Below are 24,484 nucleotides of genomic sequence, written 5' to 3'. Positions count from 1 at the left end.
AACGCCCCAGTATAGTGACGGGGACACTATACTGTCAAAGAGCACCGTCCTTCGGATGAGACGTTAAACCGAGGCCCTGACTCTCTGTGGTCATTAAAAATCCCAGGATGTCTTTCGAAAGAGTAGGGGTGTAACCCCGGCATCCTGGCCAAAATTTGCCCAGTGGCCTCTGTCCATCGTGGCCACCTAATCATCCCTATATACTAATTGGCTTTATCACTCTGTCTCCTCTCCACCAGTAAGCTGGTGTGTGGTGGGCGTTCTGGCGCAATATGGCTGCCGTCGCATCATCCAAGTGGATGCTGCACATTGGTGGTGGTTGAGGAGATTCCCCCTTCTATGTGAAGCGCTTTGAGTGCCTAGAAAAGCGCTATATAAATGTAATGAATTATTATTATTATTATTATCTGACCAACAGATGTTTTAGTGTTCGTATTGGTCATCAGTCCTCCTCTAGTCTACCTCTAAATTGTGGAGTCCCACAGGGATCAATCCTCGGCCCGGTATTGTTTATCCTGTATATGCTACCTCTGGCCTCCATTTTTAATAAACACGGAGTATCCTTTCATTTATACGCTGATGATACTCAGATCTACTTTCCGTTAAAACATAACAACAAAAATGGTTTACAATCCCTGTTGGCCTGTTTAAATGAACTTAAAGGGATAGTTCACTTTGAAATTAATTTTTGATATGTTTTAGCTTACCTCCAGTGCATCCAAGATGTAGGTGTCTTTGTTTCCACAGTATCTTCAATTTTGATAATTTTAGGTAAAACCGTTGTTGTCTGTCAGTCATACAATGGAGGTGAAGGGGGTCCTCCTCAAAGAGCAGTCAAAATTAAACATTATTTAATGACTCGTAAATGTAAGTACACATTGATGCCCTAAGACACGAAACGAGTGGTTTTTGTGAGGTTTTTGTGTTTATTTATATTGTTTTTACCTCTTGTAACCACAGCCATGCCCAAGTTATCTGAGGGCGCGGACGCTTCCGTGTGTGACGTGTACGCAGACTGGTGCATAGATAAACTAGATTTCGCCTTGGCGACGGCAGTTCATTGGAACGAAACCTTAGCCAAGGCGACATCTAGGGTATATATATCTATGCACCAGTCTGCGTACACGTCACACACGGAAGCGTCCGCGCCCTCAGATAACTTGGGCATGGCTGTGGTTACAAGAGGTAAAAACAATATAAATAAACACAAAAACCTCACAAAAACCACTCGTTTCGTGTCTTAGGGCATCAATGTGTACTTACATTTACGAGTCATTAAATAATGTTTAATTTTGACTGCTCTTTGAGGAGGACCCCCTTCACCTCCATTGTATGACTGACAGACAACAACGGTTTTACCTAAAATTATCAAAATTGAAGATACTGTGGAAACAAAGACACCTACATCTTGGATGCACTGGAGGTAAGCTAAAACATACCAAAAATTAATTTCAAAGTGAACTATCCCTTTAAGCTTTGGCTGTCAAGTAATTTTCTAAATTTAAATGGAAATAAAACCGAAATCATTTTATTTGGGCCCAGGGAAAACTGTGTTCTTGATGCTGACTGTGGTCCACTTGCCCCTTATGAAACTCAATGCGCTAGAAATCTGGGCTTTCTGTTCGATCATAACATAAAATTTGATAAACAGATCAGTACTGTTGTAAGATCGTGCTTTTTTCATCTTCGCCAACTTTCTAAAGTGAAACCTTTTTTTTAACCAAGAGTAACTTCCAAACAGTGATCCATGCTTCTGTTACATCACGTTTAGACTATTGTAATTCTCTTTATGTTGGTGTCTCTCAGTCTTCCCTCTCCCGTCTACAGCTAGTGCAAAACGCAGCTGCTAGACTTCTCACTGGGACCCGTAAGTACGAGTCGATCACCCCGGTTTTATCATCACTGCACTGGCTACCTGTCAACTTTAGAATTGATTTTAAAATTTTATTATTTGTTTATAAAGCACTCAACAATTTGGCCCCTCAGTACCTTACTGATCTACTTCGCCCGTACACTCCCTCTAGAAGTCTGAGATCTAGCGATCAATGTCTACTCATCGTGCCTAGATCTAGACTTAAAAAGCGAGGTGATCGCGCCTTCGCAACTGCGGGCCCTAAACTTTGGAACAGCCTACCTCTCCACATTAGATTAGCCTCGTCTGTTTCCTCCTTCAAATCTTCTTTAAAGACATATTTATTTTCCTTGGCCTTTAATACTGCTTAATTTTGGTATTGTAGTGTTTTCCTTTATTGGTAGTTTTTATTATTATTTTGTTTTATTCCGTCCTGTACGGCACTTTGGTCAGCCTTGGTTGTTTTTAAATGTGCCTTGTAAATAAATATTGTATTGTATTGTACCTATTTCCACCACTTGTTGTCATTCTTACAGACTGCACCTTTAAATAAGACACTCTTGACGACGCATGCAGCCTTTCCAACACTTCTGAACACCAGCCTCCTGCTCCTGTCACGTGCAGCTGTGGAGCGATGTGTTATCAGTGGCTGAAAGTAACGAAGCTTCAATTGAAGAAACTGGTTTGGTCTCGAAACGTTGTGCGCTGGCGACCCCTGCTGAACTAGAACTCAAACATTGACATCTTTTACTAAACAATTGCAAATGTTTTCATAGATGTGTAATGCTTTAAGTATAAATTACAAATCATTAAATGCCTTTAAATATAGTGCTTGGAGTGTGTGTGTTTAGTTAGGGGCTCAACGTTGGTCTTAATTGTATTACTTGTCTTGCCGCTGCTCCAGGGAGTTCTTGTGGAGTTCGAGGGTATAGAAGTGAGCCTCCCGCCACTGAGAGTGAGTTTTTGGTTCCGGCACGAGAGAACCTTAATTATTTTGGAGAAGTTGACTTGTTTGCCCCATTATCATCTGAATCTGTCAGTCATGTACCAACTTCTCTGTTCCCGCCCAAAACTGTCATTTATATTCTTGTTTAACTTTTTTTTACTTATATTTTTTTTAAAGGATTTTTTTTTTAAATGTGTAAATAAAAGAGAATTCATGGCTCTGGACATTGTTTATTTTTGTAATGGTCTCTGAGTGTTTGAGTGGATATTTCCACCAAGTTGTCTACCAACAGGTTTGCAGGGCTGATTTATGGAATAAATATTGAGATACTTTACTACGCTAAAGTACTTTTAATAACCACTAATACTGCATAGGGTGAAAAACTACTAGTCATATATTCAAACCTTAGTTAAGGAAAATTACCTTGCAAACTCTAATGCAGCGGTTCTCAAAGTGTGGGGCGAGTGAGCGGAGCGCAATATTCAGAAATGCCCTCTCCGAAATATTAAAATAATTAATCATTTGTTTATATCTTATAGCTACACTGCCCATCATTTTAATCCAATATCAAACACAGCATGTTATGTCTTAAAAATTCACGTTTTTAAGTACAAAATTATGTTAGTCCACAGCCCCCCACCAGGGGGTGCTGATGCTATGACGAGGGGCACCCGCAACACACCCCTATCCCAGGCTACTGTGAGTAGCAGGCTAGTGTGGGAAATAACGCAATAACACAACATGGATAAATTTGTGACACGGACCTCAAAAGTTGTCGAGCTAGAGCCAGCAGAGAGACACAAACCAGACGGGCCTAATTAACCAAAAAGCCAACCGAAAAGAAAATATGATGAAGGGTCTCTTGCTCTTGGATTCACGGCAGCGGTGGTGGGGGCTGAGGAGAGACCGATGTGTGTTCTGTGTCTTAAACCGCTAGCAGCAGACAGTATGAGACCCAACAAATTAAGAAGACACCTAGAGACCACACATCCCAGTCACGTCAATAAGCCACTTGATTTCTTTCAAAGAAAACTCTCAACAGGAGACTTGCATGGTAAAAGCTGCATCAGTAAACAGTAAAGCACAGATGGCTTCATATCTAGTGGCATACAGAATTGCACAATGCAAAAAAACACACAATTGCAGAGCAGCTCGTTCTCCCCGCTGCTCTAGACATGGTGTCAATTATGCTTGACGAGACAAATGCAGCAAAAATGAAAAGCTGTCCCCCTGTCAAACGACACAGTTGCGAGACGTATATGCAACATTTCAAGAGATCTTGAGGAACAACTCATAGAAAAATTTGAAAGACAGTCGTTTTGCATTACAAGTGGACAAAGCTACTGACAGCAATAAAGACTGCTTGTTCATCTCGTACGTCTGCTTTGTGAATGGCGAGTCACTGTGCGAGGATTTGCTGTTTTGCAAATACATAAAAAATAGAGCCACAGCTGATGGACAGTTAGCTCAAAGAACACGGCCTTAAATGGGAAAACTGTGTGGGCTTTTGCTCTGATGGGGCACAGACCATGGCAGGGTCAAGAAACGGCTGCAGGCACTAATAAAGAGGGTTGCGCCAGATGCGCACTGGACCAGGGCCGGCCCGAGGCATAAGTGAACTAAGCCACCAGCCCCCCCCCAAAAAATAGAGTTTAAAAAAAATTTTTTAGATGACTTCAACAAGTGACATAAATTAATGAATGAAAATAACTGAATGAATGAATGAATGAATATTTCAAGACAAGAAAATTCTGATTTCATGATCAATATACCTGCTGCTGTGTCTGCCAGCGTTTAAGTCATGCGCATAATCTAGACACCTCGCGCGTGCATAGACAATGCCACGGTATCGGTTTAAGTTGGAGAAAACAGCCACAGGGGAACTTAACCTTAGCAACCTATAGCAGTTTGAACTCTTCTCCACTTTATTATACCACACATCAGATCACTAACTCCAAAAACCCGCGACACTCCAGTACCAAGTGCGCACGACCCATTCCTATCTAGGGCAAACCCCGAGGGGAAAAATACATTGCATACACACATACAACGAGCGCCAGTACATCATTACCGGTATTATAGTAACAGACTTTGTTGGATTCTGTCATGTACAATCCAACCAAGTCTGTTACAATAATAATAATAATAAAAAAGATTGAGGACAGTTAAACTGTATTGAGACAGTTGAGAAATAATAATATTTTTACAGTTTTCAACAATAATTGTCATTGTTGAACCCTTGCTCTTATTATGTTTCTGATTTCTCACTTTTGTCATTACTTTAGCAAATAATCTGTTTTATATGTTTTGAGACAGTTTGTTTTAAGAAGTTTCAAAGAGTTAGTAAAAGTTACAACTTTTTTATTTAAAGCTGCAGTCCGTAACTTTTCCTCTTTGTCGCCATCTCTCTGTTGGAAATCTGTAACTGCAGTGATTCGCGGAATTATCATCTTTCCGTGGGTTGTAAATCGGCATGAAACAGCGCGGATGAACACAGTGCTTTGAGGCGAGTGCTGCTGTCAGTCACCGCGCTGTGTGGATACTGGCATACAGGATCACAGATTCACTTTTTGAAAAGATTCACTTCATAAGAAAATGTCTTCTGAACAAGTAAGTAACATCCATTTTTGTTCTGACCAACTAAGGGGGAAAAGCATTCGACATGATAAGCTTCGTTAGATTTAATCAACGTGATTTACAGCAACCGTGCAAATTATAGCCTACTTTGTTCTCAAATTGTTCATGTTAACAACATCAGCATTGCGTGACTAATGTTAAATTTAATGTGTTTTATGGTTACCTGTGTAGTTCAGAATTCAAATTCTCCATAATAGCAAAACGAGAAAGGCACAACAAAGGAAACTCCATAACTGTGTGAATTAAGAAAACGTACTGTTACACGATTGAACTATTGAAATGTCTTACTTGTTCAGCAGAAAAAAGCCGTCTCTTCTTCCGTTTCGAACCCCTTCAAAACACGGAGTTCACGCACTTTTCAAAAGCCCCGCCGATGTTTAAATCCTTGTGTTCGCATGAGACGGTTTCTTTCTCTTTCTCTAGCCACCTTAAATCCGAAGTACGAAGTCTTTTGGGTTTTATAACTGCTGAATCTCCAGTTGACACTGATGATTGTTGTTTGGATCTTTCTGGATCCGCCATAAGTTTAATCATGTAAAGTGCTGCGAGAAAAGCCTATACATCTAAACATCTCGTCACGCGCAGTATAGCCGGCTAGCCGAAACTCCTTCTTTATGTGTACGGGTGTGACGTAATGACGCAAAGACATGCTCGAATCTCCCGCGGAAACCCACCAGTACCACTGGAATTAAAATCATTATTACAAGCTAACCGTTTTGAATCTAGCTATGGCAAGCAGATAGTTTTGACCACTGGCAGAATAAGTTTTTTTTAAATATAATTATTTTGGATTATTTTTAACTTAAAAAAGTTACGGACTGGAGCTTTAAGTGTGTTAATATCAAGGTTAATATCAAAGAATGTCATCATTAATTAGGCTATTTAATCAGATTTACCGTTTGACCTTTTTTTAATTACCGGACCTTTTCTCCTAAAACTATAGGCCTACACAATATTTTTGACAATGGCATTCATCTTTTATTTTAGTGAAGTCGAGGAATTTGACAGAGCGATTGCAAACAGAACGAAAAAAGAAGGAACATTCGCCTACCAGAAAGTAAATTTTTTTTACCTTATGCATTTACATTACATTTTACATTTATTCATTTATTTATTCCAAAGCGACGTATAAATGAGGAGTTTTTTTAATGCAATTGAAGACGAAAAGTAAAGTCACTAACACAATTCTTTCTTCCTTTTTTCTCAGCTTCGTCGCAACATGACATCATGACTTTGCGTAAACATACACGCCACTTTCAAGTCAAGTGGCGTGTTATCTATACGCATTTTGAGGTATCCGCGTGTATGTCCACGCCGAAATCTTTTGCGTGTATGTGTACGCCGTTAAATGTCCGAGTGATTCCGAGTGTATGTGTACGCCGTTAAATGTCCGAGTGATTCCGAGTGTATGTGTACGCCGTTAAATGTCCGAGTGATTCCGAGTGTATGTGTACGCCGTTAAATGTCCGAGTGATTCCGAGTGTATGTGTACGCCGTTAAATGTCCGAGTGATTCCGAGTGTATGTGTACGCCGTTAAATGTCCGAGTGATTCCGAGTGTATGTGTACGCCGTTAAATGTCCGAGTGATTCCGAGTGTATGTGTACGCCGTTAAATGTCCGAGTGATTCCGAGTGTATGTGTACGCCATTAAATGTCCGAGTGTTTCCGCGTGTATGTGTACGCCGTTAAATGTCCGAGCGAAACGAAGCAAAATCTATATCTACATCTGTGGAGCGATATTTCTTTTCCTAGGATGGTAGGAGAAGACTCATAAATGGTATTAACCCCAGTGACGGGTAGGTTTAGGGACGGGGTTGGGGTAGGTCATATATTTATATATACATAATACAGTAATATAACGTTAAGTCAAAGGCGTTGATAAACACGCTGAAAAGCGATTATGCGTGTTGATAGCACGCCAAAAATGGAAATACGAATTGGCGTGTCATACATACGCCATTTCATGAGATCAGTCTGTTCGTCCTGTTTACAGCAAGATGATGTAGGTGATCGTTAAATAAAGTACAGAATTGTTTATTATTGGTGTTTTGTCTATTCTTATTTGAGTTTTGCTTCGCATTCAAAATATGAAAAAACAGGTTCTGTAATGTTAGTAGCCTATAGTATAATGTAAATTAGACCATTATAGGTTGAACTGAAAGAAAAATTGGAATTTGAATTAAAAAAAACATTGTAGCAATATAATTTCACAAAATAGCCTATATTTCAGAAGATAGTTCAATCTGCAATTGTATCCCCTCCATCAGTAATTTTCTTTCAATTACACCCACGCTCAAAAAATAACTACTGGGTAATTTGTTAGTCAGAGAACACATTGAGTTTTTTTGCCACATGCATTAAACAGGGAACGCAAATATTTAATTGGATAACTTTAAATAAAACGAGACCGTAATATTGCATCCTATGGTTTTCAACGGCATTTGGATAAGGGTGTTATACGATCTTCCGAACAGCAGTCCGAGGCGCTGTCTCGAAAAACGAGGGGTCTGAGAATGCGGGACTCTGGGTGGGGAACTGTAGCTGCAGGCTCCGAGTCCAGGCTTCATAATATGGGCTCTATGCACGCATGACGTATTTCCGGTGAAATTTAAGGATGCTTGATTACTTCCGCCGATCGTAGAACGCTGCTATGCCGAGAACTGATGTGGGATTCTATACTCTTTGACTAGACACTAAAGGAACATTAGTCACAAAACAGCAACCTCTCATTTTGTTTATGCTTTTTTTGCTTTATTTTAAATAAAAATAACATGTATTTATATATATATAATGGCATCTAAACGAATGAAAGTATCGTTTCAAAGACGGGAGGACAGCACCTCTAGCCACCACTGCTGTGTGCCGCAGTGTACAGCATCTGCAAAATTTAACACATTTCTCAGTTTCCACACGTTTCCTAAAGGCAAGGAAATACAGAAGAGATGGTTAGTTAATATAAGACGAGACCATTTTACAGTTACATACCAGTCAAGAGTGTGTAGCCGACATTTCCAAAGTACAGACCTGATCGAGCCGCAAACGCCAACCGGACGCAGACGTCTGAAAAATGGAGCGGTCCCGGTGCTTTTTCAGTGGAACAACTTCAGTCTTCCAGCCCCACGGACTGGAGTTTGGGAAAGGGTAGAGCGACCAAACATAGACACATTGCCTACTGGAGCCCCCTCTGTGGATGTGGAATATTCGGACCACGACTACTGCTCCAGTGCTGAGCCTGCTGCCCTGGATTTGTTCCTGGACCACACTGAAGATCAAATAGCGAGGCTGCAAAGACGAATTGAGGAGATAACCCTCAGCAGCAGGTTCTGTTTGGAGCGGTTTGCTGCTTCCGATGATGACATTAGGTTTTTCACAAGGTAAGCACACATTAATTTTCCTTCACCTAACCACATGTCCTGCAGGAGTGACCAACAACAGTAATCTAATGCAATCCCTCTCTTGCCTGGCAAGTCCCAAAGGACAGAATATGTTACACACCGATATGTGTATTATTCTGTAAATTCTGGCATTCGGATTTGTATTCTATCTCATAATATGTTGTTGTATTAATGGGAATTATAACTAGGATGCTAATAAATCTGCAACTTAAAATGGTCTATGGGCACTTAACATACCATCAAATAAAATATGGGTTGACAACACTTTATTTGACGGTGTCCCTGTTAGTGTAATTTAAGTATTGAGTAATATTAATGAACTAGATGTACTTACTGTAGGGCTAGGTGCATGTAATTATGTCTAATTTATAGTTATCACTATAAGAAATAACATGCAAAATCTGTACATTTAGTAACACATTAAAATAAAGTGTTACTTAAATGCTGTATGTCCCACAGGTTTGCAACTCATGCCCACTTAATGGCCTTTTGGAGGCAGATAGAGCCAGCAACAGGCAAGATTGTGCGCGTGACAAGAGCACGGACTGCAGCCAAGACAGATGAGGTTCCTCACACTGCCAATGCAACGGTACATGTATTCTGAAACATTTATTATGATTAAGATATTTTTTTCTTTTACAATCAAACTTTCTGTGCCAGTTATGGTGTTTGTGTAATAGTAATAAATCAAATATTTTTCTTCTTTTCAGTCTCTTCAACCCATGGATGAGTTTTTCCTTTTTATGACATATCTGTCATTGGGTCTGGTGCAGAAGGATCTGGCCCACAGATTCAGAATTCACCAATCAACTGTAAGCCGCATAATCAACACATGGGCTAACTTTCTCTACACTGTGCTTGGAGCTGTGGGCATTTGGACGGATGAGCAGACTGTCAAAGCTCACATGCTTTTCAGTCTTACTCTGATACACAAGTGATTTTGGATTGTACTGAACTGCGGTGCCAAACACCAAACTCTCTTCTCCTTCAGAGCGAGGTATTCTCCAACTACAAATCTCACTGCACTTTCATAGGGTTGATTGGGATGGCCCCTCACGGCGCTATAACCTTTGTATCATCTCTCTATGAAGGAGCTATCAGTGATAAGGAGATTCTTAAGCAGTCTGGTATTGTGTCTCTTCTAAAACCAACAACGGCTGTAATGGTGGATAAGGGTTTCCTTGTGGAAGACTGTGTGCCCTGCAAGGTCCACATCCCTTCCTTCCTGTCAAAGAGAGCACAACTGTCTGGGCCAGAGGTCAGGAAAACACAGTCTATTGCAAGACTCAGAGTCCATGTTGAGCGACTCATTCGAAGGGTGAAGGAGCACAAGATATTCAGTACAGTAATCCCACTTTCACTGACAGGAAGCATCAATCAACTTTACACAGTAGCCTGTCTCTTGGTTAACTACCAAAACGAGCCCTTAGTTAAAGCTTGGGCAAGCAATTTCTAATGCTTTAGAAGTAAAAATGTTTTTTATTACTGTATAATCACCTGAAATAATAATTTTGGTTTTCACCTTAGAAGAGTCCTTAATCGCTGTACATAAATTTGAAATGAAATTGTCAAAAAATATATAATTGTAAAACAAATATTTTAATCAGATGACATTACAAAATAAAATTACACGTTTGTAAAATCATGCATCAATTCATTTCCTAAGCACTCTTTAGTTACTTGTGCATAGAGAGGTATTTTGGCAGATATGTAAAAAAGAAAAACAAATCACACCTCTGTTTCAGGGAGCTTAACACAGAAGTGTCTCTGTAAATGCGCTGCACAAACATGTCATCATGGGCACAGACAACAAAGTCGCACCATTCCATACCTGTCATAAGCAACTGCCCCTGCACTTGCCAATAATAAGCATGGCTTTCCTTTAATGTATATGTTCCATGATTAACTCTGAGGTACCTGCAGTCAATGTAGCTTAGTGCATTTGGACATTTCATCTCCACCAAGCCAAATGATGGTCTCTCAAGCGGGTCATATACCAGCCCATCAGGTGACGCACCCAGCCAAGGTGCATCTGGATGAATTACCAGTCCACATTTCCTCAAGTTCAGGTTTTTCAGAGTTGCATAGTCCTTTAAGGCACCTGTCTCCATATCCAGTCCCCTCTTCATGTGTGTTGTTTGTCGTGTCCCTCGGATGATCCTCTCAGCTAGGTTTTCTGCAGCATTTGGACCTCTAACATGGCTAACCTCCCTAAAATTTGAAGCAGTCACCCTCTCTTTCCTCAGTGAATGCCACTCAGGTGCTGCACTTTGACACCACAGTATGGTATGGCATGCATGGTTACACTCACTGCATACCTGATTCCACTTGCTGAAGTATAGCACCTGGTTTGGGCTTCACTACCACCATGGTATCCACTGGTCCCGGCTTCACTCCCTATTTATTAGATGCCATCAAAACTATAGCAAAAGACTATAGCTAAACAAGCATTGTGCCAGATATTTAAGTGATACAAACCATTGTTCGTGGTTTATGCCACTTCTGTTCTGTTTGGGTGCATGATAGGACAGGAGGGACGACAGACATTCCACATTCATAGTAATGGGCTGTTTGGTAAAGCAAAGCAACCAAATGGTTGCACACCCCACTCCCAGCCCACACAGGAGCAGGAGCTGTTAACCAGCACAACTGGCTCTGAATCACGTAATGTCATCTGAAATACACAAACAAAATGTGTTTAAAAAAACATCAAGTTTAGTCATCAAGTATATCAGCTAGTCTATGCTGTGAACAAGTAAAGACAACAACAGTTTCAAGGTAGAACATGAGCAGTGTGAAGGGTAGCCGAGTTAGTCAAATACATTCTGCATCTGCAGCCAGGGGCGTAGGAGCCATTATACGTGGGGGGACATGTCCCCCCCACATTTCAAAATCTAAGTTTTGTCCCCCCCATTATTTCCCAATGTAAGATTTTGTTTTGCACTGCCTGCCTATCTCTGCCGATTTCAGAGTCTCCAAATGAATCCATTCGGCAACTTTTAAATACATAATTCGGCCGTATTCTTCAGCTGCTAATGTCGTTGTCAGTCGACCATGATTATGCACCGCTCGCGCATGCGCATCTAGGTGACACGGATTAATGTACGCAGCGATATATAATGAGTGTTCCTGGGAGATCCTAGTTGCGCGGGATGTGGAAGCGTGCAAAAGTTCCAGAAATGTACATAAAGTGCCCTGGCCTTGAATGGCAAGGTAAGGAAAATAAGACTAAATCTAAATTAAATAACCAAGACTAGGTTGGCCATGTGATTTTTCTCAGGAGATGTTTTGAGCATTTTACTTCAGATACCGGATTATTAGCAAACTGCCAAGAGAATTGCTAGCTGGCTACTCAAAATAAACTAGCAATCTATTCAGGCAGCATATTTGTGTTTGATCTGTGTGAATTACAGAAATATAAGACTTGCTAGACCTACTTTTAGCTACCAAGGAACCTTTCCACAAGGATAGATTGATTTTATTTTTCAATCTATCCTTGGGGGGTAAGCTAGGTGGTTAATGGAAATTAAATCAACCATTTATTTGAGTTTTTAATTTTAGTTAATCAGTACATGACTGATTAACATGTAAATGCTAAATGTCCTAATACCTGTTGATACTACTACAACAATGCAAAGTATATGCTCTTAACCCAGCAGTTTTTCACATATCATGTAAGACTCATTTTCTCAATTTCTTTGCACAAAACTCTCCAGAGAGTGCCATTTAATGGTTTATTTTTCAAAAAAATTTTACCGGGGGTATGCTTACCCCCGGACCCCCCTAGCGAGAGCCCACATAATAAATCACAATTTAATCACTGCTTAGAACCAAACTAAGTAATACAGTCTGTTCCCATAAGTCTTTAGAAATTAGCATTTACGTGCCTTATATATAAAAAAGGATATACAAAAATCTGGGACACCCCCCTTCCCCTAGCATTTACTGTCCCCCCCAGGTTCAAAATTGCTCCTACGCCCCTGTTTGCAGCCACCATGTCCGGTAAAACAACATTTCATATCACTATTCTTCAGAGTTTTAAAATAAACTCCTTTTGTGTTATAGACTAACTAGAAAGCCTGCACACTCTGCTACCCTGTATCTGCAACTGCAGTAAAGTTAGTTTCATACATTCAGATGTTTACCCTCAATAACTTTCTTATGGTGTAGGCAAAATGATTAATGAGTAAATAATTTTTATAAACAAGTATGACTATCACCTACAACTCTTTCCTCTTGTAGTCGTTTTTTTTTTTTTTTTTTTTTTTTTTTTTTTACATACAAAAAAAATATTTTTTTGTAGCTCATTGTCAATGATATTAACTCTTTTGCATCCACTGTTGGAAAGCTACTGACAAAACGTCTGTATGTGCAAATAGGAAACAAACTTTGCAGCAGTGTATCTCCATTACCACTGTTTCAGCTAGAATTTGCAATAACGCAGTGCTATTCATCTGTCGTTGATAGAACTGCATTACATTTTTTATTATTATTCATTTTGTACAATAAACATCCATACTAGCTAAGATAACATCTGTGGTTATCCAAAATGAACAGTGGTAACGTTAGAAAAGTAAAAACTTAGAACAATGTTCAAAAGAACTTTGAACGTCACTTTCAAAATACCAGTCCTACTCTTAGTTGGTGTGGAGTCTCTGCTTTCCTCATAGAGCGGTAACACTGAGCTTTCACTGAGATCTCATTTGTGGCCCTGATTTTACCTGACACTTTTACAAACAAAATTACAAACACATTACATGCCAAACATTTATATTAGCGTGATTAGTCTGCTGCTGGCCGGAATGTAAAAATAATAGCACAATGTTAGCCATAACGTACTAGTTCAGGCTATCTGAACTTACCTTCATAATTGCAGAGATAAGACGAAACATAACACTTGAAACCTTTCTCAAGCTTGCTCTGTGGCGTTGTACTGCACATTCGTACAATTCTTCGCACATCATGAATACTAAATTTTGGCAACTCAAGCAAACAACGAGAAAATTTTGAAGACTCTGCCATAATCCCGTTTACCTCCGCTTTAAATCTCCCCAACCGGAAACGCAAGAGCATCCTTGCGTCAAACGCGGAAGTTATGCGTGCATATAGCCCATTGGTTTGTTCTCCCGCCCTTCAATCAATGCAGTAGTTTCCGGAGTGTGATCTTTTTTTTTTCTCCCTATTATTATAATTTTTTACTCAGTAACGAATATGATTTCAAATGTAGCGAAGTACAATACTTCAAACAAAACGTACTTAAAGGGCATATTCCAGGTTAGAGGACCCAACGAGTCAATGCATAGAAAAATGTAGGAACTAGATTTTCTTTAAAATATTCTTATAAATACGCTGTAGCATCCAGTCAATATTGAGAAGGCCAGAACTAATGGTTAAATGACCTTTATTGCTTTCCTTGTCATCAACCAACGTAAGAGCTGTGTGAAACACAAATAAACCATGCATTACCATTATCAAACATATAGAAAAAAAGCAATCATAGTACAGAACAAATTACATTTCTTCCACAGGTATAAAGTGCAAATAAAATGTTTAATGGCAAACTCATGTTTCCTTGTTTACCTGTTAATAAAATACGAGGGTCTATGTAGGTATATAGTTTTAAAGGTGCCCTAGAATGTTTTTTATTATTATTTTATAATGTTTCCTGGGTTGTCCTTATAATGTTAGTATGTTTTTTAGATCAAAAATAGTCATAATTTAGAAATGAAAGGCATTTTTCCTAGCCTGATTTTAGCCTCTGATTTGAACAAATAGAGGTCTCTGCAGACGGTAATAGGAGTTACCAGATCAGGGGGCGAGGCCATAAACAGAGGGGTGTTTTCAACCGCGTTACCTGATTTGCCCACGTCACAGTGTGGGTAGGTCTTAGGGGTGGGGTCGGGAGAAGGGCATCATTTTCATTGCATGATTTATAAACACCCACCAGTGTGAAAACACCCACAAATTTAGAAACACCCACTTTTGTTCCGCAGAGACAATGGCCCTGTCCCAAATGGAACCCTAAGCACTCGCGGTCTTCCTCTGAGTCCGCACTTTCGCGACGCAACGCCGCTTTGAATGTCGGGAAGAAGTCTGCTGTGGAGTCCTCATCAGCGCGGGCTCGGCAAAAGTGTGCATCAAGGGCGCAAATCGACCGCTCGCGAGCACCCTTCTGAGATCTAAAAATGACAAATGGGACACACTGCGGTCTCACGGACTTAACGGACACGCGCACGCGGCAGTAATTGTAAGTCCACAAGACCGAAAGTGCACATGAAGTGTGCCATTTGGGATTGGGCCCTCCTACTCCATTTGAACACTCTGTTTGAAGGGGCGTGTCTGCTGTGTGTAACCGGCCTCTGCTGTGATTGGCTGACATGCTTGCATTTGAAATAGCTACGCATTACATGTGAAACTCTCTCCCGAATAATTTTACTACTGCTATTATACGTTTTTACTATAACAGCTATCGAGATTAACGAATCGTGAGATGTTTTTAAAGTATTTAGATCTATTCCCATCACATAAAATGTTGCCGTGATGAGCATTGAGCAGATGACAGTGTGTTGATCGCGAGAATGAAGATCTTATCATTGCAAAGCAGTTTCTGCACTCTCTAATGCTTTCCCCAATGCAAACACGATGATGTAAATACAGTAAGAGCTTCGTTGTGCAGTAACGTGCGTCATTGATTTCATAACGAGTTTGGCAAGTGTCCAGATAAACTCGCGCTGTGTGGAAAGATTGTTCTTTGATCGCTTTCTGTATATAATTTATTCACAATTTAAATACGATTATTTTCATCCTACTAAAAGAAACGATGTGAAGTTGATATTTTAGTCACTGGCTTGACTTACTGATGCATAAACAGTATTGAACGATTTTGAGAGAAAGATTACCTGTCTGAACTTGAACAATTACACATCAGAAAGTGTTGCTTGGTAGCTCGATCCGAGGCCAGCTCTGTATTGGCCCAAGTTGAGGAAACACTCGGTGAAATGTTTGGAAATTTCCAGAGAAAATAAAATTAACCCATTGTTTCTTCAGAGGCTCAGATGAAGGAACTAAAAAATACTTTTGTGTTCATGTGTACATCCACACTGAGCAACTGCCATGCTTCGGCTGCGCAGTTCCGCCTGGCATTGAACATGGGCTGGCATATGCAAATTCTTGGAGTCGATCCCGACTGTCACAGTCAGTGTTATGTGGAGATTCGCCTATTTTTCAGGGGTGTTTTTCAAAAACGAGATTTAAGTAAGAAGGAGAAAACAATGCTGTTTGAAACTCACTGTATGTCATGTCCATGTACTAAACTCTTGTTATTTAACTATGCCAAAATAAATTCAATTTCACATTCTAGCAGTGGCGCCTCCAGAAATTTCTCATAGGGGTGGCCAGATGGGGCCACTTAAAATCTTGGGGTGGCACACCAAAACTATAAACCATAATTTCAGAATTTTATTCTACTGTTGTAGTAAACCGGCCTGTAGAAAACTATCAGAAAGACTAAAGGAAACTCCTACTGATATATACTTTGGTTTATTGTGTTATATTCAATGTTAGCTTACTAATGATATTAGTACGGCCCTACTAATATATATTATATTATATATAATGATATATATTATATATATATGATATATATAAGGGCCCTTGCCCCGCGGCAAATTTCCAGATACTTACATAATTGACCGTTCGCAGGCCCCTCCCCCAAAACGGCTATTGTCCAATCACACATCATAGCAACCGTTACTATGTGAGCAGGTCCGTCAAACATTGACTCCAAGCAAGATGGTGAAGCGGTGCGCCCACGGCGTTTGTAAATCAGACACTAGATACCCCGAGAGATTGTCTGGAGGAGTTGTGTTCTTTCCGTTTCAAACGCCGAAAACACAACGTGCGCGGTCCCTACAATGGATAACAGTGTGGACGGCCCCACTCCCAGTTACATGTGTCGAACATGGTTAACTCGCGTGCAGCATGCGTGAGACTGAGACAATGAGATTAGTCAAAGACACATGGAGAAAGCAGATCAAGAGGATCCACAAAGAAGTACGTTTTCTAAAGTGTTGTTGTTAACATGATATTTTCGGGGGGGAATGAGCAGCAGTCACTAGCAGTGCAGCACCTGTAGACTACAGTTTAGACTAACGTTAGAGGAGTGCACGTTCGCAACGGGGAACGCATGAAGCTGACTTGACAACATCAGTTCATATCAATATCGTAACGAATAGAAATGGTTGATAGATAGATATGGTTATCTGCATCTTTCCGTCTATTATGTATAGTTACTTTTTAAACACGAAAATCGCATTCAGCATGACACGCAAGCGGTTGCCGTGGTAATGAACAACCAGCTTGTTAAAGCGAATGAATAATCCTGTATCTGAGGCAAAATTACTAAATATGCAGCGCGAGTTATATATTTCTAACTCCAAACAATTAGCCACTGAAACAGCTTATAAAATCTTCTTCAAGGCTGTGCTGGTTGCATTTGAGGTAACGTTACAGGTCATGGGGTTTCTCAGATTTAGCTTGAGACCGGTTTGAGAGCTTGAGAGCATTATTAGCCTCGATAGTAGTCGTGTCTCCTTCATTGCGTATTTTTATATTTTGAATATATCCCTCCACTGCATACTGTAACCCCTTTTGCCTCGATCTGGAGGATATCGCGGAGGTATTGCTCCAAAAAAGGTCACTGACGTATATTTATATTTATATATTAATGTCAAGAATTCAGAAGTGCATATATAGCCTACACTACAAAGAAATAATATACAATTAAATTATGCTTATTTTAAATGTATTGAGCAGGCTAGGTATAACAAAATATATTGGCTTTTAATAATATTTCAGTGCGCAAACCCATGATAACATGAAAAACAGAGCGCACACAGCGTGTATGCGCATCGCGGGATTCGCGGGTGCAGAATGATGTGCTCAAAGCAACATGGTGACTCTATGTGTGCAGCGCTGCATGATGGGCCTTTCACACAGGACGCGGAAAGCGCTATGAAACCCATTCATTTCAATGGCTTGCGCCGCGCGAAGACGTTTTGTTGCTGCGTCGACCAAAGCGTAAGCGCAGCTCGCGCGCATGCCCCGGTCAAAGTTCAAAATAATTCAACTTTTGCCGCTGCGGTCTGTGACGATTACCAGCGTGGCCAATAGAAAAGGGACATCCAAACAAACACGGAAATCAAAATGGATGAACGGCTAGCACTGTGCACGGGACAGATACATAGTTTACTGCTGACCGAAAGGAGGAACAAAAATCAAAATAACTAACGTTATTATACTGATGTGTAGAACTCCCGCTTAAAGTTTTTGAAAACTCCGCCTACTTTGCTCTGGCAGAGCGCAGCGCAAATCACGTTGTATCTGAAGGGCAACGCTGAACCCAGCGGCCAGCGCAGCGCATTCCGCGTCCTGTGTGAAAGCCCCTTAAGTGCGCATTTAAAAGTTCACGTCACCAGGGCCGGCGCTCCGCACACGCACATCACGCACTGCGCGTAGGGCACCAAGTGCTTGGGGGGGCACCAAAAAATCTGGGTCGTGAAAAATCATCACAATAGGCTACTAGTATAAATAACAAATAAAAAATGCCGGCCCTGCACGTCACAAAGCGAAGAAATGTCGAGCGCACAAATCCTAGTACGATTTGTTCCTTTGTTTCAGTTTTATATTCCAGTTATTGTGCGTTTGATGCCGATTCATAGTCCTTGTGATGTGTGTGTGATGATCTAGCAAGCACACGGTAGTGAGTCGTTTTGTGATGAATCACCGGAGGCAGTCAGGTCCATTTGCAACGTTTTATTAAGAAGGGTAGTAAGCAGGAAAAAGGTCAGACACGGGCAAGATAAACATCGAAGATCAGGCTCACACTTATCGAGTCCAGGCAAGGGGTCAGGGCTGGCAGCGAGCAGAAGAGAATCCAGGGACGAAGCAGAGGGTCGAGAGGCAGGCAGCAGACAACGGGATAACCAGATCAGCGGCGGTCAAACACAGGCAGGCAGAGATACAGGGATAAACGCTCAGAATGTTCACAGAGGAAACGAGACTTCGCACTGTTTGAGAAGTGAATGGGGCTTATATGCAGGTAGATAACAGGGTGCAGGTGCGTGAGTGATCAGTGGTGGCAGGTGTGTGAGAATCAATACTCGGGTGATGGTGCCCTCTGGAGGCCAGCGAGGGATGGTGTGGTCTCTGAGAGTGTGACAGAGCCCCCCCCCTGCGAGCGACTCCTGGCGCGAGGATGTTGACGGCGTCGAGGTCTACCACGGGGTCGAGGAGCAGGTTTGCTTGGATGATTGTGATGAAACTCAGTGGTGAGAGTGGGGTCCAGAATGTCCGTGGCATTGACCCAGGAACGTTCCTCTGGGCCGAATCCCTCCCAGTCGACTAGGTATTGGAGCAACCTGCCCCGGCGCCTCGAGTCCAGAAGTTGGTGTACTCGATAAGCCTCCTCGCCCTCTACCAAGATGGGTGGAGGATTCGGTTCCTGGGGTCGATTCCCTCCCTCCTCAGTGGGGTCGGCAGCGGGTTTGAGGAGTGAAACATGGAAAGTGGGAGCAATACGGAAATGATTAGGCAGAGCCAGGCGGTAGGATACTGGAGTGATTTGTCGAAGAATTTTGAAAGGACCAACGTACCTTGGACTGAGTTTTTTGCAGGGGAGTCGAAGACGAAGGTCTCGAGCGGACAGCCACACCCATTGTCCTGGTTGGTACTCTGGACCGGCTCGACGGCGGCGGTCAGCCTGTCTCTTGAAGCGGCGGACTGCTCGCTGGAGGTGTGTGTGCGCTTGGTCCCATGTCTCCTCACTACGTCGTAACCAGTCGTCTACGGCGGGAACGTTTGTGGGTTCCCCAGACCAAGGATATAGAGGTGGTTGGAAACCCAGGATGCACTGGAAAGGAGTCAAGCCCGTGGAGTGCTTTTGTAAGGAGTTCTGGGCGTATTCCGCCCAGATTAAGTATCGACACCAATCCTCTTGGTGATGATGACAGTAGGTTCGGAGGAACCTGATGATATCTTGATTAAGACGTTCTACCTGGCCGTTGGCTTGGGGGTGGTATCCGGACGTGAGGCTCACGTTGACTTGAAGAGCCTTGAAGAAGGCAGACCAGACTCGGGAGGTGAACTGCGGTCCTCTGTCGGAGATAATATCCTCAGGTAGACCGTACAACCTGAATACCCAGTTGCAGAGATGTTCTGCCGTCTGTAGTGCAGTGGGAAGCTTGGTTAAGGGAATGAGGCGGCAGGCTTTGGAGAATCTGTCCACCACGGTGAGGATGGTAGTATGGCCGTTGGAGGCGGGTAAGTCCGTAATGAAGTCAACTGCTATGTGGGACCAGGGACGTTGAGGTATGGGCAGAGGATTGAGTAAACCAGCGGGTAACAGACGAGATGATTTCTGGGTGTTGCAGACCTGGCATCGTTGGATAAATCTGGTGGTGTCTTGGGCTAAGGTTTGCCACCAGTAGCGGTTCTGGAGGAGTTGAATGGTGGCTGTAACCCCTGGATGACCGGAACTGGGGAGAGCGTGAACGTGCTCCAGGACCTGGTTACGAAGTGTTTCGGGGACAAAGATTCTGTGAGGCGGACAGGCTATGGGAACCTCTGATTGAGCGTTGGCCTGCTCCAGCTCGGTCTCAAGATCCCACTGGATGGGACCAACGACGAGGTCGGGGCCCAGGATGGTTTCAGGAGCTTGGGTGGCTGGTTCTGGGTCGTACAGTCGGGACAGGGCATCGGCCTTAGTGTTCTTAGACCCTGGACGGTAGGTGACCGTGAATTGAAAACGGGTGAAGAAGAGGGACCAGCGGGCTTGTCGGGGGTTTAACCTTTTGGCGGTGCGGAGGTATTCTAGGTTCTTGTGATCGGTGAGTACGATGAAGGGAGTAGTGGCTCCTTCTAGCCAGTGTCGCCATTCCTTGAAGGCGGCCCTCATGGCCAGAAGTTCGCGATCTCCCACGTCATAATTTCTCTCAGCGGCGTTGAGTTTTCTTGAGTAGAAGGCACAGGGGTATAGTTTGGGTGGAGATCCCTGCCGTTGGGATAATACTGCGCCCAGGCCAGTGCTCGACGCATCCACTTCCACCACGAAGGGTAGGTTGGGGTTGGGATGGTGCAAGATGGGAGCAGACGTGAAGAGTTGTTTCAACTGATTTAAGGCACGAGTGGCTGACTCATTCCAGGGAAGACGTGATGTGTTTTTCTTGATCAGAGATGTCAAAGGGTTTGCCACAATGCTGAAGTTACGGATGAAGCGGCGGTAGAAGTTGGCAAACCCGAGGAAGCGTTGTAGCTCCTTAAGAGTGCTGGGTCGTGGCCACTCAAGAACAGCTCGAACTTTGCCCTCATCCATGGCGACGCCCTCAGGGCTGATGATGTATCCCAAGAACGCGGTGGAGGTCTGATGGAACTCACATTTCTCGATCTTGGCATAAAGCTGATGTTGAATGAGGCGTTCTAGGACCGTTCGGACGTGTTGAATATGTTCCTTCAGGGTGTTGGAATAAATCAAGATGTCGTCAATGTAGACGATGACTGTTCGATGGAGCATGTCTCGAAAGACGTCGTTGATGAATGATTGGAACACGGCAGGACTGTTAGACAGCCCGAACGGCATGACCTGATATTCGTAGTGCCCTGTGCACGTGGAAAAGGCTGTTTTCCACTCGTCCCCCTCGCGAATGCGGATGAGATTGTAGGCACAGCGTAAGTCGAGCTTGGTGTAGAACTTGGCCGTGCGGAGTAGTTCCAGGGCTGCTGGTACCAGAGGGAGCGGGTAGTGGAATTTGATGGTTTGGTCATTGAGAGCCCGATAATCAATACAAGGTCGGAGACCGCCGTCTTTTTTTTTGACAAAGAAAAAGCCAGCTGATGCTGGAGATGTTGAGGGTCGGATGAAGCCCTTTGCGAGCTCTTCCTCGATATATTTTCTCATGGCCTCACTCTCAGGTTGGGAGAGAGGGAAGATACGGCCTTTGGGAGGTGTGGAGCCTGGAACCAGATCGATGGCACAGTCGCTGTTGCGGTGCGGTGGAAGTTTGGAGGCCTTCACCTTACTGAAGGCTACGGCTAGGTCGTGGTACTCGGTTGGAAGGTGAACTGAGACAGGCCCCTCCTGGGGAACAGTGATGTTTCGAACGGGTAGAGGAGTCACAGAGGTGAGACAGGTGGAGCAGCAGGATTTACTCCAGTGGATTATTTGACCGGTTCCCCACTGAATGTGTGGATTGTGCTTGCGGAGCCAGGGTAGACCCAGAATGACTGGTGTGTAAGAAGTTTGAAGAACGAAGAACTGAATGGTTTCAGTGTGAAGAGCTCCCGTCCGCATGTGGATGTGTTGGGTGATATGGGTTACTCGACCTGAGCCTAGTGGTCTTCCATCGATGGCCTCGACTGTGAGACAAGAGTAACAACGGGTTAGAGCAATGTTGTGTCGTTGAACAAAGTCTTGTGACATAAAGTTCCCGGCAGCGCCGGAGTCAATCAAGGCATGGGTGTTAATTTGACGCTCATTCACTGTGAGTATAAGAGACACAGATATGCAAGAGTCAGGGTTAGGGGTTTCAGCAGGGGGACTCACCGGTCGTAGATCTCTCAGTGGAGGACGTATGGGACAGTTGATGCGGAAATGACCCGCCTCGCCACAATATAAACAAAGGTTTTGACCCCTCCGCCGTTCCTTTTCTTCCCGAGTTAAGCGAGAGGTGTTTATCTGCATGGGCTCGACGTGGTCAGAGGATGCGTGGGTAGCGAGTCTGGGAGGAACCACAGGGCGTGAGGTAAATACAGGACGATGACTCATACGGCGAGATCGGATGAGGTTGTCGATCTGGATAGCCAGATGAATAAACTGATCCAGTTCTCTCCCCTCATCACGGCAGGCTAATTCAGCTTGTAATTCATGACTCAATCCTCTTCGGAACATCACCTTTAATGAATCATTGGTCCAATCCGTCTGCGCGGCGAGGGTTCTGAAAGTGAGCGCATATTCAGCGGCCGTGGAACGACCCTGGGTGAGTTCAAGAAGTCGGTCGCCTGCTCCTTTGCCCTCCTTAGAATGTTCAAAAACCTCTCGAAACTGCTGAAGGAATGTCTCGAAGGTGGGAAAAGCTGTACCATCCGCTCGCCATACTGCCGTAATCCAGTCCAGTGCTCTTCCGGTTAATAGAGAACAAACGAAGGCGATCTTACTGGTTTCAGTGGAATAGAGCATGGGTTGCTGGGCAATAATGAGTGTGCATTGCAGGATAAAGCCCTTGCATTTCCCTGGGTCCCCATCAAACTTCTCGGGAAGTGCGAGGCGAGGGTGCGCGCTCGCGGAGGGTTGGGCTTCGGCGGCACGGGGAGCTGGTTGTGGTATTGGTTGTGGAGAGGGGTTTTGCATGGTTTGAATGGCTTTCACCAATTCCTCAGTTACCGATGTGAGACGATTAAGTTGGTGGTGATGAGTGGCGAGTTGATCCGCTTGGGCAGCGAAAGCTGCGGTGAGTGCAGACATCGTTGCTGAACCTTGTTGTGGCGAAGTCTTCTGTGATGAATCACCGGAGGCAGTCAGGTCCATTTGCAACGTTTTATTAAGAAGGGTAGTAAGCAGGAAAAAGGTCAGACACGGGCAAGATAAACATCGAAGATCAGGCTCACACTTATCGAGTCCAGGCAAGGGGTCAGGGCTGGCAGCGAGCAGAAGAGAATCCAGGGACGAAGCAGAGGGTCGAGAGGCAGGCAGCAGACAACGGGATAACCAGATCAGCGGCGGTCAAACACAGGCAGGCAGAGATACAGGGATAAACGCTCAGAATGTTCACAGAGGAAACGAGACTTCGCACTGTTTGAGAAGTGAATGGGGCTTATATGCAGGTAGATAACAGGGTGCAGGTGCGTGAGTGATCAGTGGTGGCAGGTGTGTGAGAATCAATACTCGGGTGATGGTGCCCTCTGGAGGCCAGCGAGGGATGGTGTGGTCTCTGAGAGTGTGACACGTTTAAAAACAACAACAAACTCCAACAAGTAATTTTATGCAAATCTACAGCCTTTTATCTACAGATCATGCATTATAATGTGAATATATCATATTGGAGAGAGTTTTACCGTGCATCCAAGAGGCGCGCGCGCTGTTTGAATATGAATGGAGAATGATTGACAGCCGCAGAGGAGGGAAAACGAGTTTCTGTATACTTTAATGATGTAAATAGACTTCTGTCCCTCACATTAAGCTATGGAATGACTTCAGATGACTTTGTCACCCAAACTGACGTAAAAAAAGTGGGAGGCCCCGAAAAGCGCGCTGTTTGCATCCCTGCTTGTCAAAACGTGGCAAAGACACATCAAAAAGCTGCTGTAACAGTATACTGTAACCATTTGGCACTTAAAAAGCACGTCATGACACATAATGCCCCGTCTTCTTTTACTAAAGAATATTTTTGACTTATTTATGAAATGCATAACTGATGCTACTAAAATTTATTCTGGCCGTTGGGGTGGCCAGGAGTCGGCCAGGAGTCGGCCAGGGACTGGCCACCCCCTGGTGGCGCCATTGCATTCTAGGGCACCTTTAAAGGTTCCTATTTTCGATTCGGCATGTGTCGACCGGTTAACATGTAAGACTATCTGTGACTGTGACATCAGCTCAGTTATTA

The 24,484-nt window shown here is 43.2% G+C and overlaps 1 protein-coding gene across 1 annotated transcript in view; it reads right to left on the bottom strand.

Annotated features, from left to right (window-relative positions):
• The window catches only part of LOC130077755 (NACHT, LRR and PYD domains-containing protein 12-like), a 415,411-nt gene that overhangs the window by 67,889 nt on the left and 323,038 nt on the right, over nt 1-24,484 (bottom strand). The window lies entirely within an intron of this gene.

The sequence above is a fragment of the Rhinichthys klamathensis genome, unplaced genomic scaffold (genome assembly GCF_029890125.1).
Source record: "Rhinichthys klamathensis goyatoka isolate OS25496 unplaced genomic scaffold, OSU_Roscu_1.1 h1tg000776l_1, whole genome shotgun sequence".
NCBI classification, from domain to species: domain Eukaryota; kingdom Metazoa; phylum Chordata; class Actinopteri; order Cypriniformes; family Leuciscidae; genus Rhinichthys; species Rhinichthys klamathensis.
This window is presented reverse-complemented; position numbering and strand designations above follow the sequence as displayed.